This window comes from Mirounga leonina, unplaced genomic scaffold, assembly GCF_011800145.1.
Source record: "Mirounga leonina isolate KUSES-001 unplaced genomic scaffold, KU_Mleo_1.0 Mir_266, whole genome shotgun sequence".
NCBI lineage: Eukaryota > Metazoa > Chordata > Mammalia > Carnivora > Phocidae > Mirounga > Mirounga leonina.
In genome coordinates this window covers 114,624-135,536 of record NW_023270647.1, presented here as the reverse complement: position 1 = coordinate 135,536, position 20,913 = coordinate 114,624, and positions in this window count along the sequence as shown.

Sequence of the window (20,913 nt, the reverse complement as noted above, 5' to 3'; positions counted from 1 at the left end):
TTCAAACTAGAACACATCAAATCCTTTTTGGTGAGGTCCAAAGCCACTGTTTTCTTTCACCAATGCTAAAACATGGCATAGTGCTTCTTCTTGAAACCCACCTCAACTGGTCCTATAGCATCCCCTGTTCATGGGTTCCTTCTTTTTTTTTTTCATTTTTAAATGATTTTATTTATATATTTGACAGAGAGAGAGGGCAGGAGCAGGTGGAATGGCAGGCAGAGGGTGAGGGAGAAGGAGGCTCCCCACCGAGTAGAAAGCTGGGGGCGGAGGTGGGAGGGCTTGATCCCAGGACTCCAGGATCATGACCTGTGCTGAGGGCAGATGCCCACCTGACTGAGTTACTCAGGCACCCCACATGGGTTCCTTCTACATTCTGGGTCTATGGATATGCATTGAGGGGCATTCTCTCCTTCCACATGGGAGAAAACCCGCATTTTGTCTCTCTGATCTACCATCTTCTCCTTCACATCTCTAATTTGGCCCCACTGCTACACTTTTATTCATGTCAGGGACCTCTAGAAGACTTTACTTCTGCACCATGCAGGGGAAGAAGATGGGATTCTGTCCATTTTTTAACAACATATTTGCCCTTTCCCATTTTTCATGGCCTGAGTCATGGGTTGGGTGTTTAACACGGTATATATGTTTTGAATGTGTTTCCTCTAATTGTGTATAGAAAGACTCATGCAGTGGTGTCTGTAATACATGTTATGTCTCTGTTTTGTACCAGTTAGGCCTAGCTTTGTTTAAACCGTTAGTTGAGTGCTACTTTTGAGAAGTTACTTGTGACAAACACCAGCATCTCAGTGTTTTTTGAAACAACTGTACTTTTCTAAGCACCAACTGGTAACTAATTAAAGGTTATTGTTTCTTTTCTGAAGTGTGTGGATTAATTTCCACATATTTGTGAATCTTCAGTTTCCTTCTCTTATTATTCCTAGGTTCATTCCACTGTGATGGGAAAAAAATACTTGCTATGAATTAGTTTTCTTAAATTTAAGACTATGTTTGTGAACTGAAATGTATTTACTCTGGAGAATATGATATTTGTACTTATCTTGAACTTAACACATCTTGAAAAGATGTGTTTTCTCCTGCTGTTCGATGTTATGTCCTGGATATATGTGGTCCACTTGGTGTTTAGCGATGTTTACGTCTGCTGTTTGCTTTTATTGTATGTATTTATGTTCTGTTGTTGAAAGTTGGGCATTAAAGTCCCTAACTATCGTTGTATTGCTGTCTATTTCTCCCTTTGGTTTTATCACTATTTACTTTATATTTTGGTAGGTATTTTCCTATTGGAGATAGATAGATAAGAGTTGATCTTTGTTCGTTTTTTAAATTTTATTTTATTATGGTGTGTTAGTCACCATACACTACATCATTAGTTTTTGATGTAGTGATCCACGATTCATTGTTTTCCTATAACTCCCAGTGCGCCATGCAGTATGTGGCCTCCTTAATACCCATTATCAAGTTAACCCATCCCTCCAACCCCCTCCCCTCCCCTCTAAAACCCTCAGTTTGTTTCTCAGAGTCCATAGTCTCTCATGGTTCATCACTCCCTCTGATCCCCCCCCCTTCATTTTTCCCTTCCTTCTCTTAATGTCCTCCATGCTATTCTTTATGTTCCACACATAAGTGAAACCATATGCTAATTGACTTTCTCTACTTGACTTATTTCACTTAGCATATTCTCCTCCAGTCCCCTCCACGTTGATGTAAAATTTGGGTATTCATCCTTTCTGATGGCTGAGTAATATTCCATTGTTAATATGGACCACATCTTCTTTATCCATACATCTGTTGAAGGGCATCTCAACCCAGCAATTGCACTACTGGGTATTTACCCCAAAGTCACATTTGTTTTTCTCTTTTCTGCTTTCTTAAAAAATGTGCCTTCAGTTTGGATACAGTTTTCTGGGCTTTATACGGAATTTGTCATTTATGTGCATACAACTTAGAGTTCTCACTTTTATTTCTTTGTTAACCTAAGAGTTACTAATACAGTAGTTATAGTGTTATTGTAACCTCTTTGGATTTCTAGAAGGTTAGGAACTAATTTTGTATTAATTTCTATTTTAACAGCATGAGGCCAGTGAAAAAATTTTGGATTTTGAGATTTCCTTTGTGTGACAATTCTCTAAGGATTAAAAAAATGTATATTTTATATTTTTATATAAATGTCCACACATTTTCAATCAAGGTTGTTAATATTTCCGTTTAATTGCTGCAATGTGTTTTATCTTTGCTTAATGTGTATTTTCTCTGGAAGATATATTAGTTCTGCGTCAGCTGTTGCATGCTGGTAATATCGTACAACTCCTACAACTCTCTCTTTCTCGCTCAAAGAGTTATTGCTGCTCTAAAGTAAGCTGCCATGCCCCAAATCTTGTTTGATCCAATAGGCATGTTTCAGTTCTCATCATTATACTTTTTCTATTAATATTGATGTTAATAATAATATTAAACATGAATGGCCACTTGCTGCTTCAGGAATGCAGTCTTCGACACCAAATCATCCTATCTTTAACCCATCTGGCCTCCTTGGCCACTTAGTGGTCTCTGTGGCTGCTCCTCAGCCTCTGGGAAAACTTTGCAGGATTCCATGAGACTTGGCTCTAAATCCACTTTCTATTCTATACTCTCTCTGTTGGTGATCTTACCCACAAGTATACCTATGCCAGCTAAACACTCAGACTCAGAAGTTTGTATATTTAGGCTCTCCTACAAGTTCAAGACCCTGTTACATGTCTTCTATTAGTTGTTCAAATGCACCTCCAACTCCACATATTCTAAATAGATTCAAGACCTCTTCCTGGAAAGCTTTGAACTTGACTTTTGCATTCCAAAAATCCTCTTTGATTCAATGCACACACATATCATGCTTCTTTTCAGAGGACATACAGAGAAATACATAGGAAATACTCTATCTTATCCCTACTCATCTCACGGCCAAAAAAGAACACCCTCTTTCTAAGATGGGAGCTCATGTGGTTCCCACCAAAGGGCTTGGCCTTTTTGTAAATTACCTTCTTAAACTTCCTAAACTACTGGCTATTCCTTGATCTAAAGAAATTTCTTCCTACATGGAAGGGTAGTGCTTCCCTCTCGTTCACCATTTTAGTTAAGCAATGAGAATGTGCAATTTTTTTAATTAAAATTATTCTTTACAAAGTTAAGTGTTTGGCAGAGTATGCAATTAGCATACTTTATTTATTGTTTGTTTGTTTGTTTGTTTGTTTGGTGGTTTGTTTATTTATTTCTTTGTTTATTTGAAAGGCATCCATCATCCAAAGCATTTCCACTGCTGTGAAAACAATGTAGTCAGCTCCTCTTTTGAAGCAATGTTCCTTTGCCTAATTGTGGTCATTCTTGAGCATTTTTACCTCCTGCTCTTCACCCTAATTCTTGTTTTAGTTTCCTGGATATGTCATTGGTATATTTCAGTGGAGCTTATTCTCCACAATAATTAATCAGCAATATGCCTGTTATGAAACACAAAATTCATAACAATTGCCAAAGATTGGCTTTGATTTAAGTTAAATGGAGGATATTGATGAAAATCAAGTTGGAAAGAGAGCCTCATGTTGTGGAAATTCTTATTCTCTTGAGAGTAGTGTTTTACAAATGGAGAACTTTATCCATTATTCATAAGAGAAGAATCACTAAGTTAACCTTGCAAAAAATTGAAAAGATAATTGTCCTGAGATTATGCCATTAGTGAGAAATGCCACTGATTTCCATTTATCTTCCCCTCCTTCACACTGTTACCTTCTCTGTTGTAGCCCCAATTATTTGCCAAATAGCTTTTGGAAGTTATTTGAGAAACCTAAGATTTCTGTAGGAGAAACAAAATACTTCCACAGGACGATAGTTTGATGGGATTCAACATTGGCCTTGGGGTTCCCATACGCTGAATATGTGAACATGAGTAGGCCAAAGATGAGCAGAAACACCTAATCACCACAACTGTGCTCTGAGCACCTGGCCACCCCAAACATGTGCTGAGTTTGCCAGCACATGCACACTAAAACTGGCACGGAATGATGTTTACATCAATTGTTGATCGGTATCTGCTTCTTTGTAATTATTTTTCTTTATTATTGAAGCATAATTAACATACAAGGTTATATTGGTTCAGATGTACAATACAGTGATTTGGCAATTCTCTACAGTACTTACTGCTCACCATGATAACTGTAGTCACTCTGTGTTACCATACAATGCTACTACAATATTAATGACTACATTCCTTATGTCACACTTTTCATCGCTGTGGTTTATTTATCTTATAACTGCAAGTTTATACCTCTTACTTCCCTTTCTCTATTTTGCCCATCTCCGTATTCACCTCCATTTTGCAACAACATGGATGGAACTACAGAGTATTATGCAAAGTAAAATAAACCAGTCAGAGAATGGTAGATACGCTATGATTTCACTTATGTGTGGAATACAGAAAACAAACCAAACCAGACTCTTCTGTACACAGCCCTCTCACCTTTGGGGGAACACTTCTTGTTCACTAAAAAGAGATCTCTTTCTGTCTTTGGGGAATCTGGGATATTGTAATTTTCTTTTCTCTCTCTCTTTGGAGATAATATGCCTTTTTTTTTTTTTTTTTTTTTTTCTAGCCTAGAGCAGTGAGTGAAATGGCAGGCTTTGGAACTAGTGAGAATGGAAATCTTGAGGCCCAAAGATATCTCTTCCTTCTCCAGGAATAAGCTACCTCATGGCTTGCTCAGGCTTGTCTTTGACTTTCTTTCTTTTTTTTTTTTTAATTCTTATGTTAATCCCCATACATTACAACATTAGTTTTAGATGAAGTGTTCCATGATTCATTGTTTGTGCATAACACCCAGTGTTCCATGCAGAATGTGCCCTCCTCAATATCCACCACCAGGCTAACCCATCCTCCCACCCCCCTCCCCTCTAGAACCTTCAGTTTGTTTTTCAGAGTCCATCGTCTCTCATAGTTCGTCTACCCCTCCGATTTCCCCCGCTTCATTCTTCCCCTCCCGCTACCTTCTTCTTCTTCTTTTTTTTTTTCCTTAACATATATTGCATTATTTGTTTCAGAGGTACAGATCTGAGATTCAACAGTCTTGCACCATTCACGGTGCTTACCAGAAAACATACCCTCCCCAGTTTCTATCACCCAGTCACCCCATCCCTCCCACACCACCCCCCACTCCAGCAACCCTCAGTTGGTTTCCTGCAATTAAGAATTCCTCATATCAGTGAGATCATATGATACATGTCTTTCGGTGTTTGACTTATTTCACTCAACATAATACCCTCCAGTTCCATCCACGTCGTTGCAAATGGCAAGATCTCATTCCTTTTGATGCCTGCAAACATTCCATTGTATATATATACCACATCTTCTTTATCATTCATCTGTCGATGGACATCTTGGCTCTTTCCACAGTTTGGCTATTGTGGACATTGCTGCTATAAACATTGGGGTGCCCGTACCCTTTCGGATCACTACATTTGTATCTTTGGGGTAAATACCCAGTAGTGCAATGGCTGGATCATATGGTAGCTCTATTTTCAACTTTTTGAGGAACCTCCATAGTGTTTTCCAGAGTGGCCGCACCAGCTTGCATTCCCACCAACAGTGTAGGAGGGTTCCCCTTTCTCCGCATCCCCGCCAACATCTGTCGTTTCCTGACTTGTTCATTTTAGCCATTCTGACAGGTGTGAGGTGGTATCTCATTGAGGTTTTGATTTGGATTTCCCTGATGCCAAGCGATATTGAGCACTTTTTCATGTGTCTGTTGGCCATTTGGATGTCTTCTTTGGAAACATGTCTGTTCATGTCTTCTGCCCATTTCTTGATTGGATTCTTTGTTCTTTGGGTGTGGAGTTTGATGAGTTCTTTATAGATTTTGGATACTAGCCCTTTATCTGATATGTCATTTGCAAATATCTTCTCCCATTCTGTCGGTTGTCTTTTGGTTTTGTTGACTGTTTCCTTTGCTTTGCAAAAGCTTTTTATGTTGATGAAGTCCCAATAGTTCATTTTTGCCCTTGCTTCCCTTGCCTTTGGCGAAGTTTCTAGGAAGAAGTTGCTTCAGCTGAGGTCAAAGAGGTTGCTGCCTGTGTTCTCCTTTAGGATTTTGATGGACTCCTGTCTCACATTGAGCTATTTCAACCATTTGGAGTCTATTTTTGTGTGTGGTGTAAGGAAATGGTCCAGTTTCATTCTTCTGCATGTGGCTATCCAATTTTCCCAACACCATTTGTTGGAGAGACTGTCTTTTTTCCATTGGACATTTTTTCCTGCTTTGTCGAAGATGAGTTGACCATAGAGTTGAGGGTCCATTTCTGGGCTCTCTATTCTGTTCCCTTGATCTATGTGTCTGTTTTTGTGCCAGTACCATACTGTCTTGATGATGACAGCTTTGTAATAGAGCTGGAAGTCCGGAATTGTGATGCCGCCAGCTTTGCTTTTCTTTTTCAACATGCCTCTGGCTATTCGTGGTCTTTTCTGGTTCCATACAAATTTTAGGATTATTTGTTCCATTTCTTTGAAAAAAGTGGATGGTATTTTGGTGGGGATTGCATTGAATGTGTAGATGGCTCTAGGTAGCACTGACATCTTCACAATATTTGTTCTTGCAATCCATGAGCGTGGAATGTTTTTCCATTTCTTTGTGTCTTCCTCAATTTCTTTCATGAATATTTTATAGTTTTCTGAGTACAGATCCTTTGTCTCTTTGGTTAGATTCATTCCTAGGTATCTTATGGTTTTGGGTGCAATTGTAAATGGGATCGACTCCTTAATTGCTCTTTCTTCTGTCTTGTTGTTGGTGTGTAGGAATGCCACTGACTTCTGTGCATTGGTTTTATATCCTGCCACTTTACTGAATTGCTGTATGAGGTCTAGCAGTTTTGGGGTGGAGTCTTTTGGATTTTCCACATAAAGAATCATATCATCTGCAAAGAGTGAGAGTTTGACTTCTTCTTTGCCGATTTGGATGCCTTTGATTTCTTTTTGTTGTCTGATTGCTGTGGCTAGGACTTCCAATACTATGTTGAATAGCAGTGGTGATAGTGGACATCCTGCCACGTTCCTGAGATTAGGGAAAAAGCTCTCAGTTTTTCCCCATTGAGAATGATATTCGCTGTAGGTTTTTCATAGATGGCTTTTATGATATTGAGGTATGTACCCTCGATCCCTATACTCTGAAGGGTTTTGATCAAAAAAGGATGATGTACTTTGTCAAATGCTTTTTCTGCATCTATTGAGAGGATCATATGTTTCTTGTTCTTTCTTTTGTTAATGTATTGTATCACATTGATTGATTTGCCGATGTTGAACCAACCTTGCAGCCCAGGGACAAATCCCACTTGGTCATGGTGAATAATGCTTTTAATGTACTGTTGGATCCTACTGGCTAGTATTTTGTTGAGAATTTTGCATCCATGTTCATCAGGGATATTGGTCTGTCATTCTCCTTTTTGATGGGGTCTTTGTCTGGTTTTGGGATCAGGGTAATGCTGGCCTCATAAAATGAGTTTGGAAGTTTTCCTTCCATTTCTATTTTTCGGAACAGTTTCAGAAGAATAGGTGTTAATTCTTCTTGAAATGTTTGGTAGAATTCCCCTGGGAAGCCATCTGGTCCTGGGCTTTTGTTTTTTGGGAGATTTTTGATGACTGCTTCAATTTCCTTAGTGGTTATGATCTGTTCAGGTTTTCTATTTCTTCCTGGTTCCATTTTGGTAGTTGATACATCTCTAGGAATGCGTCCATTTCTTCCAGGTTATCTAATTTGCTGGCATAGAGTTGCTCATAATATGTTCTTATAATTGTTTGTATTTCTTTGGTGTTGGTTGTGATCTCTCCTCTTTCATTCATGATTTTGTTGATTTGGGTCCTTTCTCTTTTCTTTTTGATAAGTCTGGCTAGGCGTTTATTAATCTTGTTAATTCTGTCAAAGAACCAGCTCCTAGGTTTGTTGATCTGTTCTACTGTTCTTTTAGTTTCTATTTCATTGATTTCTGCTCTGATCTTTATAATTTCTCTTTTCCTGCTGGGTTTAGGCTTTATTTGCTCTTCTTTCTCCAGCTTCTTGAGGTGTAGGGTTAGGTTGTGTACTTGAGACCTTTCTTGTTTCTTGAGAAAGGCTTGTGTTGCTTTATACTTTCCTCTTAGGACTGCCTTTGCTGCATCCGAAAGATTTTGAACAGTTGTGTTTTCGTTTTTATTGGTTTCCATGTATTTTTTTAACTTTTCTTTAATTTCCTCATTGACCGATTCATTCTTTAGTAGGATGCTCTTTAGCCTCCATGTATTTAGTTCTTTCTGACTTTCCTCTTGTGATTGAGTTCTAGTTTCAAAGCACTGTGGTCTGAAAATAGGCAGGGAATGATCCCAATCTTTTGGTTTCAGTTAAGACCTGATTTATGACCTAGGATGTGATCTATTCTGGAGAATGTTCCATGGGCACTAGAGAAGAATGTGTATTCCGTTGCTTTGGGGTGGAATGTTCTGAATATGTCTGTGAAGTCCATTTGGTCCAGTGTGTCATTTAAAGTCTTTATTTCCTTGTTGATCTTTTGCTTAGACGATCTGTCCATTTCAGTGAGGGGGGTGTTAAAGTCCCCAACTATTATTGTATTGTTGTCGATGTGTTTCTTTGCTTTTGTTATTAATTGCCTTATATAATTGGCTGCTCCCATGTTAGGGGCATAGATATTTACAATTGTTAGATCTTCTGGTTGGATAGATCCTTTAAGTAGGATAGAGTGTCCTTCCTCATGTCTTATTACAGTCTTTGGTTTAAAATCTAATTTGTCTGATATAAGGATTGCCACCCCAGCTTTTTTTTTTTGGTGTCCATTAGCATGGTAAATGGTTTTCCACCCCCTCACTTTCAATCTGGGAGTGTCTTTGGGTGTAAAATGAGTCTCTTGCAGACAGCATATCCATGCGTCTTGTTTTTTAATCCAGTCTGATAGCCTGTGTCTTTTGATTGGGACATTGAGCCCATTTATATTCAGGGTAACTATTGAAAGATAGGAATTTAGTGCCATTGTATTGCCTGGAAGGTGACCTTCACCGTATATTGTCTGTGTTCCTTTCTGGTCTATTTTGCTTTTAGGCTCTCTCTTTGCTTAGAGGACCCCTTTCAAGATTTCTTGTAAGGCTGGTTTTGTGTTTGCAAATTCCTTTAGTTTTTGTTTGTCCTGGAAGCTTTTTATCTCTCCTTATATTTTCAATGACAGCCTAGCTGGATAGAGTATTCTTGGCTGCATATTTTTCTCATTCTGTGCTCTGAATATATCCTGCCAGTCCTTTCTGGCCTGCCAGGTCTCTGTGGATAGGTCTGTTGCCAAATCTAATGTTTCTACCCTTGTAGGTTACATATCTCTTCTCCCGAGCTCCTCTCAGGATTTTCTCGTTGTCTATGAGACTCGTAAGTTTTACTATTAGATGTCAGGGTGTTGACCTATTTTTATTGATTTTGAGAGGCGTTCTCTGTGCTTCCTGGATTTTCATGCCTGTTTCCTTCCCCAAATTCAGGCACTTCTCTGCTATAATTTGGTCCATTATACCTTCTGCCCCTCTCTCTCTTTCTTCCTCTTCTGTGATCCCAATTATTTTAATGTTGTTTCATCTTATGGTATCGCTTATCTCTCGAATTCTGCCCTCGTGATCCAGTAGTTGTTTATCTTTTTCTCAGCTCCTTTTTTTCCCATCATTTGGTCTTCTATATTACTGATTCTCTCTTCTGCCTCATTTATCCTAGCAGTTAGCACACCCATTTTTGCTTGCACCTCACTAATAGCCTTTTTGATTCCTACTTGTTTAGATTTTAGCTTTTACTTCTCCAGAAAGGATTTCTGTAATAACTTCCATGCTTTTTTCAAGGCCAGCTAGTATCTTTACAGTGATGATTCTGAACTCTAGATCTGACATCGTATAATGTCCGTATTGAGTAGGTCCCTGGCAGTTTGTACTACCTCCTGTTCTTTTTGTTGAGGTGATTTTTTCCATCTTGTCATTTTGTGCAGAGGAGAATAGATTAATGAAAGAAAAAATGCTAGCAGAGTAACCACATCCCCAGAAAATATACTCTAAACAAATCAGAAAAGACCTGAAGCAGTGGAAAAAGAAACGGAAGGAGAGAAAAAAGAAAAAGAAAAAAGAAGATAAAGATAAAAACATACAAAAACAAACAAAACAAAACAAGAGCAACAAAAAAACCCAGAATGTGATCAAATATGATCAGGCTGGTATATAGATCAGTGCCACACACTAGATTTGAGGTGTATTTTGGTCTTTTAGAAGAAAGGGCCTCCCAAAATTTTAAAGAAAGAAAAACTTATATATGTACAAAAATAAGGGTTGATATGATGAAGGGATGGAATATGACTGTAAAGATGGAAATTATAAAAAAATTTATAAAAGGAATTGATAAGAAGTTGTTTGTAAAAAGAAAGAAGAGGATTTAAAAAAAAAAAAGAAAAAAAAATGAGAGAATGTGATCAGGCAGGGGAATAGAAAACACCATATACTAGAGATTTAGGGTATATTTTAATCTGTTAGAAGAAACTATCTCAAAATTTTAAAGCGTGAACAACTTATATATATATGCCAAAAATACGGGTAACTAGTATGAAGGTCTAGAATATGACTCTACAAATGAGAAATAAAAAAAATTTTTTTTAAAGGGATTGATAAGATGTTTGTTGAAAAAGGGAAAAAGAAAAATTCAAAAAAAAAAAAAAGACAGTTAAAAAAAATTAACTTTGAAAGACTAAAGAATCATGGGGAAAAGCCATGAATTCTATGTGTATTATTCCTCTAGTGCTAGAGTTCTGCCGATCTCATTGATCGGTAAACTTGGTCTTGGCTGGCTGTTCTTGCTGATCTTCTGGGGAAGGGGCCTGTTGCCGTGGTTTCCAAAGGTCTTTGCTGGAGGCGGAATTGCCCCGCCCTTGCCCCTTCTCGGCTAAGTAATCTGCTCGGGTTTGCTCTCCGGAGCTTTTGTTCCCTGCGAGCTTTCCGTACAGATTTGGAGGCGGAGAATGAAAATGGCAGCCTCCCAATCTCTGCCCTGGAGGAGCCGAGAACTCGGGGCCCCACTCCTCAGTGAGCCCCCAGAGAAAAGCCGTCAGTCACTCCCATCTCCCCAGTCTCTGGACGCACTCCGTGCTCACCTGGCCTGTGACCGCGCGTTTCTATCTCTGGCACCCAACTGTAGGTGGAGTCTCCCGACCCAGCAGATCCCTGTGGTGCACTCCCGCGCGTCTCCTCCCGGGGAAGGAAGGTGAGTTTCCCTGGATCTACCGCTTGTTGGGTCCCTCCTGGAGGAGCAGTGGCCTGACTGTGCCGCGGATCATGGTTTATGACAACCCCGAGCTGAGAGCCCACTCCTGGGTTCTGTCTCTGCAGCCGGCTTCCCTGCTCTGTTACCTGGGAGCTCTGCCACACTCAGGCACCCCCGGTCTTTCTGTGACGACACTGTCCCGGAGGGTTCCACGCCCCGCTTAGCCACCAGAGTGACGTCCCTCAGCAGAGCAGACTTTTAAAAGTTCTGATTTTGTGCTCCATGGCTCTATCACTTGCCAGGAACGGCCGACGGAGGCCCCTCCCCTGCCGTCTATCCTCCCAAATATCGCTTCGGATTCACTTCTCCACACGTCCTACCTTCCAGAAAGTGGTCGCTTTTCTGATGAGAGAGTTGTTGCTCTTCTTTTCTTCGATCTCCTGTTGAGTTTGTAGGTGTTCAAAATGGTTTGATCCCTATCCAGCTAAATTCCTGAGAGGAGATGAAATCCAGGTCTCCTACTCCTCCACCATCTTGCTCCCCTCCAGGCTTGTCTTTGAACTCGAGAGCCAAAGACTTGCCTGTCAAATGTGCGTAGTTCTGCTTCCTGTCTTTACATGTTTACCATGACTATTTCATGTCCGTATGTGAGAATGTCTTTAGATTCTATGACGTTCCCTTCTACCTTCCCTACTTGCAAGCATGTGAAGCTTCCCTCATGCCCTTCCCCACCCAGCTGTTGGATTTTGGCCAAACATTTTCCAGAATGCTTACAATCCCCCCCTTTGAAAAGTATTTCTTGGGGTGCAAGTGAAGTTTTTCCAGGCCTATTTATTGCTTTAGTATGATTGATCATAGTTCAAAGGATAGTCATCGTAGTCTTCCTGAGAAAAATATGTTAAAAAAATGCAAGAAGCACTCATGGGACAAAGCTGACCGCGTAGGGAAAAATGGATATGACTTTAGCAAGATGAGAGAATGGCCCCGTTATGACAGACATCATAAGACAATAGGTTAAGAGATAGATTTCTGTGATAAAAGATGAAGTGACAGTAGGCCAACAAGTTCAAAACAACTCTCATGGTGAGACTGTGGAATAAGGTGGGGAAATGGCTTCGATTTCAGATCAAGTAGCTCAGCATGTGTAGGCATTCCCCAGTGTGTGTAGGTGATAAGGGGAGAGGCTCATTGAGCACTAATTAGATGAAGTGGGGTCTCTATGACCCTTGTTGCTATCTGTGACAAACAGAACTACCATAGGAATAGCTGATACTGCATGAGAGCTCCCCCCACCCTACTTGGTCAATCAGACAGTTCCTTATCCCCATTTTCCGACATTCTTCCTTAATTCCCAGAATCTTGTCTTCTCTAAGTCTATGCATCATATTGGACATTAGATTGACTTGATTGCCTCTGGTTAGAGGAGGAGGGGTTACTATACACTAGTCAGGAACTTCAATGGCAGGAAAGTCATTCAGCCCAATTTGTACAAGTGAAAGGGTTTAGGAAGAAGAAGGTCAAATTAAAAAATATGGCTCCTGAAGTTGGTACTTTCTTCCCTTTACACAACAAGAGTTACCTCTTATGGGAAAAACAAACAAACAAACAAAAACAAAAACAATAACAAAAACAAAAACAAAACCTCTGGATAATATGTGGTTATATGATCTCATAATTGAAATATGCTTACAGGAATAGTCTGTGTATAGCCAAGTCCCTGGCTCCAATTCTACAAGCTATGTTAAGTATGGAAACAGGTCTCATAGAGCAAGTCATGCCCCTCTACCATAAATCAGTATCACCTGAATTTCTGAGCAATGACAGTGCAGTTGTTCTGGTCTAAAATGGTGAGGCATTAAGACTACAAAGACTAACTGGGGCCAGAGAAGAGTTTATTTAAATTTGACATATGTCCTTATGGAATGCAGTCAGGCACAGAGCAACTCCCACCATCCAAAAAGGCCAGATCTTGACTCTGAACTCTTCTGTTCATTCTCCTCCTCTTCATCTTCCTGCATCTCCTCACTAGCCTGAAGCATCCTCTGTCCTTCTCCCTGAAATGTTTCTTTGTTCTTGCAGTTTTCATCCTCTTCCACCTCCATTAGAGCCTGCCCATCATCCATACCTTAGATGGTCTGATTTTGGTATGAAAACTTTTGGGAGATGGAATTTAGAGACTTAAGACAGGCCTGCACTGAAACTTCTTGATTCAGTTCCACAGAGGGAACTTGCACTGCCTTGTGGGAATGCTTAGTGTTCTAAGAGATTCGAATCCCCCTCAATGGGTCTTTTCGGACTTCATGTTGTCTTTTTGAAACTGACACAAAAGCCTTGATTATGGCTTCCCTTTGGGTGTAGGTCTTCTCCAAAATGCTCTGTACTTGCTACTGTTGTGTCCAAACAGATGAGTCCGTCCATGGCCTAGGGTGCTACTGTACAGGGTCTGCCTTTTGTGCTTGGGCAACTCTGTAGATTGGGGGGTCTTTTTGGCACAATTTCTGGAGCTGGTAGAGGAAATCATGTCTTTGCTGTTAATCAAGATTCCAGAGATGTCTTTGGCATAGTTGTGGGTGTTAATGGCAAGCTTCCATCGGGCTGCAGTTTTGCTGATCATAAGCCCCCTGATTGGAATTGAGGACCATGTACATCCCCGTGGGTTGGAGCTCTTCGGTTTAGATTGAGTTGTAGTCCTGACACCAACACACTTGGCAAACTATCTGGGTGAAATACCCAGGCGGCTCCAACGGTTTGGGGGGGCTTGTGATACTTTTGGCTGCCCCATGACTACACCACCCAAGTGTCTAGATTAGGGGTGGTTATGGAGAAGTGTTTGCCATGACATCACAGCTGTGTGACTTCACAGAAACAACAGGCAGCAGTCCCTCTGTCACTGCCTTTGCCTCCTACGGCTTTAGGTTGAGATCCCTAATAAGGACAGAAAAAGAGCACTATTCGCCTGATCATGAAGTCAGGTTGACCTACTTCCTAGGTCAACTTTTCTCCTGAAGAGGAAGGAGTCCCAGCCTAATCAAGGATCTAAATAAACAGTGAGGGATCTTGGGCAGCATCTGAGGGGATTGTCATCTTAAATGTAATAGAGTCCTTTATTAGCTTCTTTTCCCTATGGGATCTGTGGAAGAAAAGGGGAATGAAAGTCCCTTTTAAAGGGAAAGATACTAGTACGAGGATACATTGTGTTGTCTGTGTCCTAATCTCCTAGTCTTATATAACACCAGTCCTGATGGATTAGGCCTCACTCTACCTTATTTTCACTTAAAAACCTTTTTAAAGACCATGTTTCAAAAACAGTGACATTCTGCATTATAACTTACCGTTAAGTAAGAGCACTTGGTGACACTATTTGTCACAATTAGTTTCTGCTAAATTCCCCTGGTAATTTGTATAGCCATGCTTACTAGTTGCTTTTATTCAGAGGAAAATAAACTGCATCTATTGAAAGGATTGCAAAGTCCACAATAGCCAAACACTGGCAAGAGCCAAGATGCCCTTCAACAGATGAATGGATAAAGAAGATGTGGTTCATATATACAATAGAATATTACTCAGCCATCAGGAAGGATGAATACCCACCATTTGCATCAGCATCAATGGAAGTGGAGGGGATTATGCGAAGTGAAAGACTCAAGCAGAGAAAGACAATTAGCCTATGATTTCACTCATATGGGGAATATAGGAAATAGCACAGAGTACCACAGGGGAAGGGAGAGAACACTGAATGGGAAGAAATCAGAGAAGGAGACAAACAATGAATGATTCTGGACTCTGGGAACCAAGCTGAGAGTTACAGAAGGAAGCGGGGTGGGAGGATGGGGTAGCTAGGCGGTGGGTACTGAGGAGGGTACGTGTTATGATGAGCACTGGTTGTGATATGCTACTAATGAATCGTTGAACACTACATCAAAAAGTACAATGTGCTATATGCTGGCTAACTGAACATAATAAAAAAATAATAAAAATTTAAAAATAAAACCAGGTTCTGTAACAAGTAGGAAAAAAAAAAAAGGAAAGTATGATATGATTTTTATCTGTCTTCTATTAAAATGGTATATAGTTTGTTTCTTATAGTGTCCTCGTCTGAGTTTGGTATCAGGGTATTGTAAATGAGTTTGAGGGTTTCTTCCTCCTCAATTTCTGGAATAGATACAAAGAATTAACAATAACTCCTCATTAAATGTCTAGAAGAGTTATCCAGTGAAATGATTTGGTCCTGGCTTTTTGTATTTTAGGGGGTGTTTGATTACTGCTTCAACCTCATTTTTTAAAATTTAATTTTATTATGTTATGTTAGTCACCATACAATACATCATTAGTTTTTGATGTGGTATTCCATGATTCATTGTTTTCGTCAAACACCCAGGGCTCCCTGCAGTATGTGCCCTCCTTAATACCCAATTCCAGGCTAAACCATGTCCCCACAACCCTCCCCTCTTAAACCCTCAGTGTGTTTCTCAGAGTCCATAGTCTCTCATGGTTCATCTCTCCCTCTGATTTTCCCCCCAACATCACTTTTGCCTTCTTCTCCTTATACCTCCATGCTATTCCTTATACTTGTTACTGTTACTTCAGTTGGCTATTGCGGACATTGCTGCTATGAACATAGGGGTGCATATGGCCCTTCTTTTCACTACATCTGTGTCATTGGGGTAAAACCCAGGAGGGCAACTCCTGGGTCATAGCGTAACCCTATATTTAATTTTTTGAGGCACCTGCACAGTGTTTTCCAAACTGACTGTGCCTACTTGCATTCCCACCAACAGTGGAAGAGGGTTCCCCTTTCTCCACAACCTCTCCAGCATTTGTTGTTTCTTTCCCTGCCCATTTCTTGCCATTTTAACTGGTGTAAGGTGGTATCTCAATGTGGTTTTGATTTGATTTTCCCTGGTGGCTAGTGATGATGAACATTTTTCATGTGTCTGTTAGCCATTTGTATGTCATCTTCAGAGAAGTGTCTGTTCATGTCTTCTGCCCATTTTTTTGACTTGATTATTTGTTTTCTGGGTGTTGAGTTTGAGAAGTTCTTTATAGATTTGGATACCAGCCCTTTATCTATAGTGTCATTTGCAAATATCTTCTCCCATTCGGTGGGTTGCCTCTTTGTTTTGTTGACTGTTACCTTGCCTGTGCAGAAGGTTTTTTATCTTAATGAAGTCCCAAAAGTTTAGTTTTGCTTTTGTTTCACTAGCCTTTAGAGATGTACCTTGAAAGAATTTGCTGTGGCCGATGTCAGAAAGGTTACTGCCTATGTTCTCCTCTAGGATTTTGATGGATTCCTGTCTCATATTGAGGTCTTTCATCCACTTTGAGTTTATCTTTGTGTATCGTGTTAGAGAATGGTCAAGTTTCATTCTTCTGCATGTAGCTGTCCAAGTTTCGCAGCACCATTTATTGAAGAGACTGTCTTTTTTCCATCGCATATTGTTTCCTGCTTTGTAGAAGAGTCTTTGACTATAGAATGGAGGGTCCATATCTGGGTTATCTATTCTGTTCCATGCTGTCTTGTTGATCATAGCTTTGTAATGTAGCTTGAAGTTGGGCAACATGATGCCCCAATTTGTTTTTCTTTTTCAACATTTTCTTGGTGATTCGGGTTCTTTTCGGATTCTATACAAATTTTAAGATTGTTTGTTCCAGCATTTTGAAAAATGTCATTGGAAGACAATTTTGATCGGGATGGCATTGAAGGTACAGATTGCGCTGGCTAGCTTAGACATTTTAATAATGTTTATTCTTCTGATTCATGAGCATGGAATGTTTTTGCATCTTTTTGTGCCTTCTTCAAATTCTTTCATCACTGTTCTGTAGTACAGAGTATAGATACTTTAACTCTATGTTTAGGTTTATTCCGAGGTATCTTATGTGTTTTTGGTGCTATTGTAAAAGGAGTCGGGTTTTTTTGAATTTCTCTTTCTTTCTTTTTTTTTTTTTGTTTTGTTTTGTTTTGTTTTGTTTTTCTTAAGATTTTATTTATTTGTGAGAGAGACAATGAGAGACAGGGAGACAGAGAGCATGAGAGGGAGGAGGGTCAGAGGGAGAAGCAGACTCCCTGCCGAGCAGGGAGCCTGATGTGGGACTCGATCCCGGGACTCCAGGATCATGACCTGAGCCAAAGGCAGTTGCTTAACCAACTGAGCCACCCAGGCGCCCGAATTTCTCTTTCTACAGTTGTGTTGTTACTGTGTAGGAAATCAACTGAGTTCTGTGCATTGATTTTGTATGCTGCCAGATTACTAATTTGCTGTATGAGTTCTAGTAATTTGGGAGTGGAGTCTTTTGGGTTTTCCATATAAAGTATTCTGTCATCTGTGAAAAGAGAGTTTAACTTATTCTTTGCCAATTTGAATACATTTTATTCCTTTTGTTGTCTTATTGATGATTCTAGGACTTCTAGTAATATGCTGAACAATAGTGGCAAGAGTGAGCAGCCTTATTCTGTTCCTGATCTTAAGGGAAATGTTCTGAGATTTTCCCCATTGAGGAGGATATTCGCTGTGGATTTTTCATATATGAATTTTATGAACTTGAGGATTGTTCCCTCTATCCCTATACTGTGAAGGGTTTTAATCAGGAAGAGAGGCTGTATTTTCTCAAATGCTTTTTCTGCATCAGATGAGAGGGCCATATGGTTCTTCTTCTTCTTCTCATATTAATGTGTTGCAACACATCAGTTGATTTGCCCATGTTGAACCACCCTGGCATCACGGGGATAAATCCCAATTGGTTGTAGTGGATGATCCTTTTAATGTGTTGTTGGATCCTATTAGCTAGGATTTTGTTGAGGATTTTGGAATCCCTATTCATCAGGGATATCAGTCTGAAATTCTCCTTTCTAATGTGGTCTTTACCTGGTTTGGGAATCAAGGTAATGCTGTCCTCATTGAATGAGCCTGGAAGCTTTCCTTCTGGTTCTATGTTTTGAAACAGCTTCAGGAGAATAGGTATTACTTCTTCTTTGAATGTTTGCTAGAATCCACAGGGAATCCATCAGGCCCTGGACTCTTGTTTTGGGGGAGTTTTTTGATCACTGTTTCAATCTCGTTACGGGTTATTGGCCTATTCAGGTTGTCAATTTCCTCTTGTTTCAGTCTTGGCACTTTACAGGTTCCAGGAAGAACTCCATTTCATCCAGATTGCTCAGTTTATTGGCATATAGTTGTTGATAAGAATTTTTTTTAAAGATTTTATTTATTTATTTGACAGAGAGAGACACAGTGAGAGAGGGAATACAAGCAGGGGGGAATGGGAGAGGGAGAAGCAGGCCTCCCACCGAGCAGGGAGCTCGACGCGGGGCTCGATCCCAGGACCTGGAATCATGACCCGAGCCGAAGGCAGACACTTAAGGACTGAGCCACCCAGGCGCCCCGTTGATAAGAATTTTTAATAATTGTTTCTATTTAGATTGTGTTAGTCGTGATATCTCCCCTTCATTCATAATTTTAGTTATTTGGGTCCTTTCTCTTTTCTTTTGGATAAATCTGGCCAGTGGCTTATCAAACTTATTACTTCTTTCAAAGAACCAGCTTCTAGTTTCATTGATCGGATGTACTGTGTTTCTGGTTTCTAATTCATTGATCTCTGCTCTAATTTTAATTATTTTTCTTCTAATGCGTGGCATAGGCATCTTGCTTTTTCTCTAGTTCTTTGAAGTGTAGAGTTTGGTGAATTCGGGATTTTTCTATTATTTTGAGTGAGGCTTGGATTGCTAAGTATTTCCCCCATAGTTCTTCTTTGTTTTCCTGGTTGACCCAAACATTCTTGAGCAGAGTGGTCTTTAGCTTCCAAGTGTTTGAATTTCTTCCAAATTTTTCTTGTGATTGAGTACCAGTTTTAAAGCATTATGGTCTGAGAATATGCAGGGAATAATCTCAATTGTTTGGATTGGTTGAGACCTGATGGGTGACCCAGTATGTGGTCTATTCTGGGGAAAGTTCCATGTGCGCTTGAGAAGAATGAGTATTCTGTTGTTTTAGGGAGGAATGCTCTGTATATATCTATGAGGTCCATCTGGTGCAGGGTGTCATTCAAATCTCTTGTTTCGTTGTTGATTTTCTGCTTAGGTGACCTGTCTATTGCTGAGACTGGAGTATTGAGGTCTCCTACAATTAACATATGTTATCAATATGACTCTTTATGTTGGTTATCAGTTGGCTTAGGTAGATGGCTGCTCCCATGTTGGGGGCAGAGATGTTTACAATTGTTAGATCTTGTTGGATAGACACTTTAGGAATGAAAGTGTCTTTCAGTGTCTCTAACTACAGTTTTTAGTTTGAAATCTAATTTGTCTGATATAAGAATTGTTACCCCAGCTTTCTTTTGAGGTCTGCTGGCATGGAAGATGGATCTCTGTTCCTTCACTTTCAGTGTGGATGTATCTTTAATGTCCAAATGAGTCCCTTCTAGACAGCATGTGGATGGGTCCTACCTTTTTATCCAGTTTGCAACCCTGTGCCATTTTATGGGCGCATTTAGGCCGTTCATGTGGAGAGTGATTATTGAAAGATGAGAATTTGTTGTCATCATGTTGCCTGTGAAGAATTGGTTTTTATAGGTTGTCCCTGTAAATTTCTGTTGTATATCAATCTTGGGGTCTTTCTCCTTTTATAGAACCCCCCTTAATATTTATGGCTGGGCTGGCTTAGTGGTCACATATTCTTTCACTTTCTGCCTGTCTTGGAAGCTCTGCAATTCTCCATCCATTCTAAATGACAGCATTCCCGGATAAAGTATTCTTGGCTACATGTTCTTCTCATTTAGTATCCTGAATATTTCTTGCCAGCCCTTTCTGGCTTGCCAGGTCTCTGTGGACAGCTCTGATGTTATTCTGGTGTTCCTCCGTCTGTACCTAAGGAATCTCTTCCCCCTAACTGCCCTTAAGATGGTTTCTTTGGTTCTATGATTTGCAAGTTTTACTATTACAGGCCAGGGTGTTGGCATGTTTTCCTTGATCTTGGGAGGTTTCCTCTCTGCCTCTATGACACAAATGTTTGGTTCATTCCCCAGTTTAGGGAAGTTCTCAGCTATGATTGGCTCAAGTATATCTTCTAGTACTCTCTATCTCTCCACTTCCTCGGGGTTCTAATAATAATTCTGACATTGGAAACCTTCATGTTATCACTTATTTCTCTGATTCTATTTTCATGGGTTCTGAGTTGTTTTTCCCTGGCCTCCTCTTTTCCGTTTTTATGTATTAACTTGTCTTCCACGTTGCTAATTCATTCTTCTGCCTCACTTACCCTAGCTGTTCAATTATGTAGATTAGATTGGATCACATTGATAGCATTTTTAAGTTCTGTGCATCCATTTTTCACTTGTGCCCTTAGAGACTCAATGTTGCCATTAATTGATTTCTCCATGCTAGCTATTGTCTTCACAATTGCTAGCCTGAATTCCATCTCCAGCAACTTGGTTATATCTGAATCATTTGCAAATCTGTGGCATAAGTCATAATCTCTGAGTCTTTCCTTTTTGGGTGCTCCTCCTCCTATGCATTCTGTTGAGTGGTGGCTGAGGGAATGTATACAGTCCAAATTACTGAAACAACCCAAGCAAGATGCACCTGGTTTATCAGGACCCTAGGGTTGCTGGCCTCTTATTTTCTCAGGCT